Source organism: Lethenteron reissneri, chromosome 34, assembly GCF_015708825.2.
Source record: "Lethenteron reissneri isolate LAM-NWPU_2019-01 chromosome 34, ASM1570882v1, whole genome shotgun sequence".
In the NCBI taxonomy this organism is placed as follows: domain Eukaryota; kingdom Metazoa; phylum Chordata; class Hyperoartia; order Petromyzontiformes; family Petromyzontidae; genus Lethenteron; species Lethenteron reissneri.
The window spans coordinates 8,897,264-8,906,729 of NC_083812.1; the positions used below are offsets into that span (position 1 = coordinate 8,897,264).

The window sequence follows — 9,466 nt, forward strand, 5'->3', positions numbered from 1 at the left end:
AGCAATCATCATCAGGTTGGAAATCACATCAAGAACATTTTTTTGCTGAAGTGGGATAGAGTGTGTGTTGTGATCGAAACGTCGTGATCGAAACGTCGTGATTTATTTTATTTTATACCTACGTGACTTTACCGAAAGAACAAAAGAGTATGGATTCCTGCAGTCACGAAAGCTTCAAATCTAGATTCATTGGATGTCTTTCAAAATGTATATAGCTATTTTAAGTCACTATTCACTATGCCATGCGCAATAATAAGAAGTAAGAAGAGGTTCCGGCTGCTTTCAGTTGCGTAATAATACACAACTCAAGACAATGCATTTAAATGCAGTTCTGTCTTCTGCTATTGGGGGATATTATTCTTCCCTTGTTCTGTCCTGGGTGTTTTTGTACCTAAAAAGTGGCAAGCATAGCCCAGATTATTATCCATTTGCACAATGAGCCTTAGAATCCATGAGTTCAGCTCCCTCACCCACTCCAACCACTCCACTGCTTCCTCCTGCCTAAGTCCTGTGGTCAGGGATAGGGATCAGGAAGCAAAATGTTAACATAGACGTGGGTTAGGTAAGATTATTATGAGCTCAAGTCTACTGCTTTGTAATGTTCGAGTGCCATTTCTATTTTGGCTTGGAAAATGTAAAATTAGCAAGGCACACATCTTAGTTTGATTTTCCTGTGACATCACGACTGGGTCCTGGTTTTGCTCAGCTATAATCGGTGCGGTTTGCGTTTGACAAGGGAGCTCAGGAGCTCAGTTGAGTAAAACCACAGTGTCGGTTTAACGAGCCTGGTACAACATGGGTACACACTGCACGCTAAGCCTGGTGCCATCTAGCACTATCAATCAGCGCTCACCGAGCCCCTCTAGGGCCGATACTACACCCACACCCTTGTGGTATCCACAATGTCGTTAAACCGAACGCCGTGCCTCCTTAAGGCCGGCACCACACAGTGACATCCCGCGATGTCACTACATCACCCCCCCTTCGTAGCACTCAGCCATCCCGGCTGTCAACTCCCCCTTCAACAAAAGAGTAAAACGAACAACCCCTTAGTGTGCCTCATCAAATAAATACCCCAACCCATCTATACACTATGTACACTATATACAAAATATACAGTAACTAACCGTGGAAGGGGACGGAAGTACAGAACAAAAATAGGCAAAAACAAAGGAAGAGAGAGAAGGGAAGAGAGAGAAAAAAAACGCAGTAACACACGAAACCTCGGGACCCCCTCCAGCACCAGCATCTCCCACCCTCACCGTGTAACAACCCCCCTAAGCACGATAAAGGCTAGGTTCAGACAATAACCGATACGGCCTGCAGAGTGCGACAACTAATTGACGATGTGGGAGCGTGTGAAAAGTATTTGATCGAGTCCTTGTGGCCGGGCCCCCAGGGGAGGTGGGCTCGCTTGTCCTGGAGGTCCTGGGGGGAATTTGCAATTGTCCCGTCGAACCCGGCTCCTCACGAAGAGCAGTCGGCCGGGCTGATGGGTTCTCCTCTCCCGAATCCAGTGGAGATGGCACAGGTGGCGGCTTGGGGGACGTTAGACGTGCAGCACCTGAGGACGGGATCACATGACTCCCCTGAGGACCAACCTCAACGGGTACACACCTCAGCTCGTCGGACACATCTGACACTCGGCCCCTGCGTAGTGGAGATGGGATGAGGCGAGTGGGTTGTACAAACCAACTCCGCCGACCCCAGCAAATTTAACACACTGGGGCCGAACGACCCAAATTACAACAACCGGTACCCTTCAAGGTTTAAACAATTTGGGTGACATACCCACAGGTACCTGAGGACAGTGCAGCCAGGCTCTGTCACCTGGAGCTCATTCATGTATTGAAAGACGGAGACCCCTCAGGCGCTCATTTGCCAATTTACGCGAATTGGAATTTTCTCTGGAAGCCTCATGCACTTCCGAAAGGCTCTGAAGGGTAAAGCGCATGGAATCCAAAATTTTAGATTTAGCCTTGTTTGGCTCGACTCATAATTTGACGTAAAAAAAATGGTGAGTAGCTGGTGAACACGTGAGGGGCCATTCTACAGGCAGCCAGGACCCCGGGAACATGCAAGTCGCCTCCGGCAGCTGAAAATTCTTTAACAAGGGTAGTCGTTACCTGAGGGATGGAATCTCAACAGGCGAACTCAACGCAGTCTCAGATTTTGCGGGCTCTCCGCTCTGCGAACAAAATGGCGGCCGCTTGTGCAGGCTGTGCCACGGAAGTTTCCCGCTGGCGGGAAATGGCGACGGGATGCTCAACCCCGCGCAGCTCCGGTGCTCTCTCCTTCACCGTTGGCCCTTCGCGGTCGAGCTCCGCGACCAATGCCGCCACGGTTTCGAGGAGTTCAGCGAGGCGGGTGCGGAATGTGCGGTGCTCTCTCCCCAATGTCGGTGAGCTGTCACTGAGATGATCTTCGCAATGCTCCGCTGATGGCGCCTCACTCCCTTTCTCCGGGGTCGCCATCCCCGGGGCTGTCCATGACACATTGTGTACGTTACAAATTGCATTATTATTAACGTAGGAGCGCTTTGCATTGGATCTTGTGCAAATGCCATGAATAATTGTGTGACGTGGGAGGAAACTACCTAGAGACGGGATAACATTCAAAGGTCCACACAGATGGGCTGACGAACACACGTGCCGTACTGCCATCCAATGATACTTGAAAAAACTTGTTTGAGATTCAGTATGACTGTCCTAGGTAAACAAAGAGTGTTATTGATGAATTTCGTATGAATGCCTCTGCCAACACATTGTAATATGTTTTCTATTCATGTTTACATTAATGAGCAATTTTGGATCGTGGGGTTTATATATACATTCTGAGCATGGCTCAGAATAAAAAAAACAGCTTTGTTGAGTACAGAATGTGCAGCTGTAAATGTGTTATTGCTTTTAAATGTAACCATGCCTGACCAAAAGTAGGGTGAATTGTGGCACTTTGGCAGGAGTAATGTCCTGTAGGTTATAGTGCCTCGCGAATGAAAGCCTTACAGCTTGAGATAATGGGCACACGTCCCAGCATGTGACCCTCCTTGATTGTACAGCATCTACAAAATTGAGCAAACAAACTATAAAAAGAGACGAGAGGTTCAGGTTGTTATTGCTAAACTGACATATTTCACCGGAAATAGTTTATTGATATGGACGCATGCATGTTGAATTTCTTTCGCACCGTATGTAGCCAACCGACCTAGACTGCATCCATTTATGTTGCGTGTTTTGTAATATAACTTTGTACCACAGACATTTGGAAATAAACTAGAATTGGCAATTCAGGAATTTTGCAAAAGATCACGGATTACACATTTCAATAATGCGTGTGTGAGTAATTTCTATCAAACAGTTGGAAAGTCCCTAAGGGGAGTAACTATGTATAAATGACTAAATATATGCCTGCACACGTTGTTTTCATTGATTGTCATAAAGCATGTTCTAAAGTGGGTTTCCTTGTTAAAGGTACAGGATGGGTGGGCCTGCTAGGCTAATCCTTATCATCATTATCAGCCATGATCTATCCACTGCTGAATGAATGCATCGTCATGTCGTCGCCATTCATCATGGTCCTGTGATGCAGCAATCCATTGCACTCCTATACATTATCTTATTTCATTGCTCCATCTGCGAGGTAGTTTTACTTTTGGCCATGAACTCTCCTTTGTCTGCCAATCCATCATCAGTCTTGACCAGGGATCATCATCCCTTCCAGTGATATCTCCTGCCCAAACGCAGTTACTCTTCTTAACAGATCATATGTTTCTAACGTGCGGTCATTTTTTGTACCATGTATTTATCTTTTTGTCTCTCAGTGTAATTCCAAGCATGCACCCCTCAATCCTTCTTTGCATACTTTTCAGCTTTTGTTTAATTTTCTTTGTCAGTATTCTATCCATGTGTCATAGTAGGTAATATGCCCTTATCTATGAACACTTTCACGTTGCTTTTCATAATACAAAAGCACTCCAACTTGCTGTCACTTCTGTTTCATAATTTGGTTTCAGAATTTTAACCAGTCCACCTTCAAATATTACATAGTTAAACATTCTTTGATGTGCTTTCCAATTGTGGCCCTCCAAAATGTATTTTTATTTGTTTCACGAACTTGTTGTGCATTGCTTTTGTTTTGCTAATATTTATTTTGAGCCGAAGGTTATATCTTTCTTTCTTAGGTTTACCATTAAATTCCCGTAACATAGTTTTTTATTGTTTGTTATCATTAAAAAATGGATTGTTACTTTTTTCATATATGTTCATGCCTTTATCTAACCCAACATACTTTCTTCATGCAATCTCAGTCGAGCTAGCTGTTCCATCCTTGTAAATGGGTTTTCTCATTTTGAAAGATCTTTTTAATTTTGACCTGCCAATCAGATTCTGAAAAAGACTAATGCATATGAAATACCATTATGTCTTTCCACTATAGACTATAAAAAAGCTTTTCACTCCCTGGAAATTGATGCATTCATCCAAGCTCTCACAAATTGAGGCCTAAATAATAGAATACATTTAGAAAAGATTAAAACCATTTATAGAGATGGAACAGTTACACTGAGATTGCATGAAGTAACAAAATACATATACCCATAACAAGTCTAAATTCTTGTGCAACGCACTGTTTATTGGGTCTCGTTATCAACTGCAGTATTTTGTAAATCGAAGAGACATGTACAAAAACAATGGGGGGGGGGGGGGTGGGATACTAATCCTGCTGTCCTTTCTGCTTACAGATGTTAAAGTTCCAAGGACACTCTTCAAAAGGCCATTACCGCGTGGCAGTGTCATGGCCAGCTCTCGTTTGTGTTTAAAGCGCAGTGTGCTGCATTTAAATTGGGTAATTCCACAAGGAGACCGCTATCTGACAACAATGTTCTGCCTCCAATTTAATGGGCTGTGTCCACTACGGATTGGCACAAGCCACCCAGGTGACACAACAGCAAAGGTGTCCCGCAAAATGAAAGGGAGCACAATACTGAATGATATTTTGTGGAAATCAGTTTCTATGTAATGTTTGTAGCTTCTTTTAATTGACAGCATGGGACTTTTTATGCGAGCCACTGGATCTTTGTGGGGGGTAGGGGCTTTATGTTTAAATATATTCTGTTGTCCCATGTATAATTTCATTCACTGGACACTCACAAATCACCTGACACTCACCTAATACTTGCTCAGAAGCCGCCAATCACTTACCGCTGACTGAATACTCACCATTCGCGATTTAAAATCACGACTCACCGGACACCGATTCTCGCCACTCAATTTGCACCACACACACAGTGGCGGCAGACCAACACCACCATCGTTAATATTATAATATATACTGCAAATGTCTATTTGAGGCAGGAGTTGTCTTCTAATCTGTTGTGTTTTTTTATATTTAAGTTCCGAGGCAAGACCCTCTGATGTTATTGTACTCACATAATGAAATGCATCAATTATCATTACAATAATTAAACGCCACTGTAATCTCATTTAATCCGTTTCATAACTATTCTTAGGTTTTTTCGGTAAAGTCACGTAGGTAAAAACATTAAAAAGTAAAATAAAATAAAAATCACGACGTTTCGGAGGCAACACAAGCTTCCGTCTTCAGGTGGTCCGGTCACAGCCACGACAGCTGTATCAAGTAAATGAGAGATTGCAGGAGCTACCACTCCGTTTATATAATGGTTGGAGAAGGTTCCACCAGTATCATATAACAACAAATAACCCTAATTCCAGATTTATTTTTTCATGTCATGTACGTATTTATGGTGATCTTCTTTTGCACCATACGTAGCCAATCCTGCTAATTGGAGGTGCGGGGGAAGGACAACAAACCATGTTTACTCAACAAAGGAACATCTGCACACGTCTTTTTTGTGACCAGTAAACTGGATGTAACGGACACAATGTGGTTCAGCTCAAACATTGCGTTATGATGATTCAATAGTGTCACGACTGCTTTGAACGTGAAGTCCTTTTGCAGACAATTGTCCTCAAGAGATGTTTACATTACCTTTTGCCTGACCAATGGTACACCGAGGCATCGATCCATTTGTACCTCTAGAATCATGACATCGTCAAGTTTTTCACTTGTCCCGGAGTCAAGACCAATGTTCAAATTATGTTTATTGTTTTTTTAATGAACAATGTCACGTGAATATAAACGGCATACCTAGTCACAATGTGGGTAATTAAATGAGTAAATGGGGAGTGTCCACATTTAGTTCATAGTCCATGAATGGCATGAACGGAATTTCCTGTGATGCATCTCCACAAATGTTTGCACAGTGAAGAAACACGTTTGCTTTACTACTGAACGTCATTAGTTGATTGTAATATATTGATATATATATATACAAACTGGTAAAATTACCATGTTTGGTTCTTTCGGTAAAGTCACGTAGAAAGAAAATAAATTAAATAATAGAATACGATGTTTCGATTGCAACATAAGCATTCATCATCAGGTAAGAATGAATGAGAAAACAAACCTCGTAAACTTAGAAATATAATGCAATACAACACAGAGAGTCGGCTAGTATAACAGTCAACACCCTACCTGGTTGATTAACGTTCTTCCAAAGATTGCAAAATTTGAGAGAGAGACAAAACACAGACATGGAGAAACACAGACAGACACACAAGCAGAGAGAGACAACACAGAGACACACATAGGCACACACATTCCACGCAACTCTCTCTCTCTCTGCCCCCCCTCTCTCTATTGAAGGCCTCGACACAGAGGCGTCATTTCTCTCTGCGCCTATGTGTGTGTCTCTCTCTGTGTGTCTCTGTGTTGTCTCTCTCTGCTTATGTGTCTGTCTATGTGTCTCCGTGTCTGTGTTTCGTCTCTCTCTCAAATTTAGCAATCTTTGGAAGAACGTTAATCAACCAGATAGGGTGTTGACTGTTGTGTTAGCCGACTCTCTGTGTTGTATTGCATTATATTTCTAAGTTTACTAGGTTTGTTTTCTCATTCATTCCCACCTGATGACGATTGCTTGTGTTGCAATCGAAACATCGTATTCTATTATTTAATTTCTTTCTTTCTACGTGACTTTACCGAAAGAACCAAAGAGTAATTCCTGCAGTCACGAAAGCTCCAAATCAAGTTTGAGATAGATACGTTCGTGAAAAACGTACGAAGCCGTTGACCTATTATTTTTCCCTGACGATTGCCCGTCTCCCCAGGCAAAACTCTATGAATCCACGTTGAGGGGATCCCTCGTAGCTGTAATTCTAGTCACACTGACTCATTGAATTTTAACTGTGAGTAAAAAAAACACGCACAGGCATTCCGCGTACGCGCAATGCGGTTTATAATTACGTAACGTGTCCCTATGCAGTACTTGCGGTTTACACCGTGGAAATAGCGCGCGGCGTGACCCTTTAAACACCAGTTGTATGTTCATCTTCTTGGTTCTTTCGGTAAAGTCACGTAGAAAGGAAGTAATAAAATAAGAGAGAATTTTATTTTATTATATTATTTTATTATGTTTTTTTTACTTCCTTTCTACGTGACTTTACCGAAAGAACCAAGAAGATGAATCCCTGCAGTCACGAAAGCTTTAAATCGAAATCTTTCGGTAAAGTCATGTAGAAGGGAAATAATAAAATAATAAAAATAAAACATAATAAAATACAATTCTCACGACGTTTCGGCCACAATGCAAGCAGCCGTCCTCAGGTGAAGAACAGGTCTGTCGGAAAGACAGCGTCTGAATGAGCGTCTGAAGTGTATTCAGACGCTGTCTTTCCGAGGACGGCTGCTTGCGTTGTGGCCGAAACGTCGTGAGAATTGTATTTTATTATGTTTTATTCTTATTATTTTATTATTTCCCTTCTACGTGACTTTACCGAAAGAACCAAGAAGATGAATCCCTGCAGTCACGAAAGTTTTAAATCGATAAGTTGTCGGTTCATTATACGCGTGATCATTTTTTTATTGTTGTCTTGAAAAAAGACAAGAAACGGTCCCTTTGATTCTTCTCATGGTTGTGTTGGCAAAGGAGTTGTATTTAGAAGAACATTTGTCAGTGTTATCAAAACCTAAAAATGTCTATTTTAATGGCATGTATGAATTTTACGTAATTGATGCAATGGCATGAGTGTGCAATACAACATATTTTCTGCATGTGTTGCTTTAATGTCAGTGACAAACAAAATAAAGCGTCATCAAAGACGTTATGCAAATGTGAAACAATTCCTTCTTTCTGGGAAATCCACTTGGCCGCTCACAAAACCCCAACTCGCCCATTGTTGTTCGCCAGAAGACTCAGCGGCTTCACAAGAGGCAAGTCCAATGTCATGTTCGTGCTGTTTATTTTTCGTTTTGAATGTAGTGATGCTTTACTGCTGCAGTGTATGTTGAACCGAACTACCATTCTCTGTAATGTATTTAATCTCAGATCAATTGCAAAATGTAATATTTGGTAAACTTGCCAAGTTGTTAGTATTGCTGGAAGGTCATTTATTCAAAATAACAAAATAGTGAAAATTAATTTATGGTTCATGTCAATTAGCAATATGATGAGAGGTTATATAAGAATATTACCATATCATATGTAAAGTTCGGCAGTCTGTTGTCTAAAGTATTGTTAACTTAAAATCTTGAGTATTGTAAATGCATGCCTTATAACTTTTTTGTAGGAATATTGTTAATCTGTAATAACAGTCACCGTAATTTGCTCTTAGAAGTGTATTTATGACGTGTTATATACACTTTATGCTGCATACATAATTTTAAAGACAGGATATTATATGTCCAGAATGTCATAGTGTTATTTTGTAACCTTTAATATACAAGTCCCACTAAATGTACTGTGTGCTATGCATTTGTTATTTAATTTGATACCTGAACCATGCCTGGACACTCCATTTACCAACCCATCACTGATCAGTGTGGTGGTGAAGTATGGTCAAAACAACCCCACGACTGACGCGGCATTGGGAGGCCTTCATCGAGTAGTAGATTTATAGAGGGCTGCAAATTATAATTAATATGTATTATTTGCCATGATGATTATGATGATGTTGTATGTATTGCATTGTGCTGCTATATATTGTGATACTACTGGGTAGAATGTAAAACATGATTTCAATATCAGCCCTACTTTAATGCATACTTGTTTTAAATACATTTTGATAATCTTTGTTTTAATCTATAGTATTAAGATACAATTCATGAATACAAGTACGTATTACTGTAGATATGTATGTAAAGGTATACCCTCATAATGCAATGGTTTGTCTCCCTGGCAATGTGATGACCTGTCATTATTCAGAGTTTAAGGCATTCAAGAATTCCCCTCTTAAACATTGTGGTGAATGTAGTGCCTCTAGTGGCTATATGAGTTATATGAACCCATTGCGGTACAGTATATATATAATCCAGCACAATATACGAATAAAATAATAATGTATTGATTCGATAAAACATTTGAAAAAGCTTAAACCTATTATGCTTCACATGA

The 9,466-nt window shown here is 40.9% G+C and overlaps 1 long non-coding RNA gene across 1 annotated transcript in view; it reads right to left on the reverse strand.

Annotated features, from left to right (window-relative positions):
- Positions 1–1,292: 1,292 nt before the first annotated feature.
- The window catches only part of LOC133350470 (uncharacterized), a 57,484-nt gene continuing 49,310 nt past the window's right edge, over positions 1,293–9,466 (reverse strand). The window contains exons 2-3 of the long non-coding RNA XR_009756078.1: positions 2,127–2,482; positions 1,293–1,564 (exon numbers count right to left, since the gene is read on the reverse strand). This is a non-coding gene — a long non-coding RNA (uncharacterized LOC133350470). The remainder of the gene's footprint in view (positions 1,565–2,126; positions 2,483–9,466) is intronic.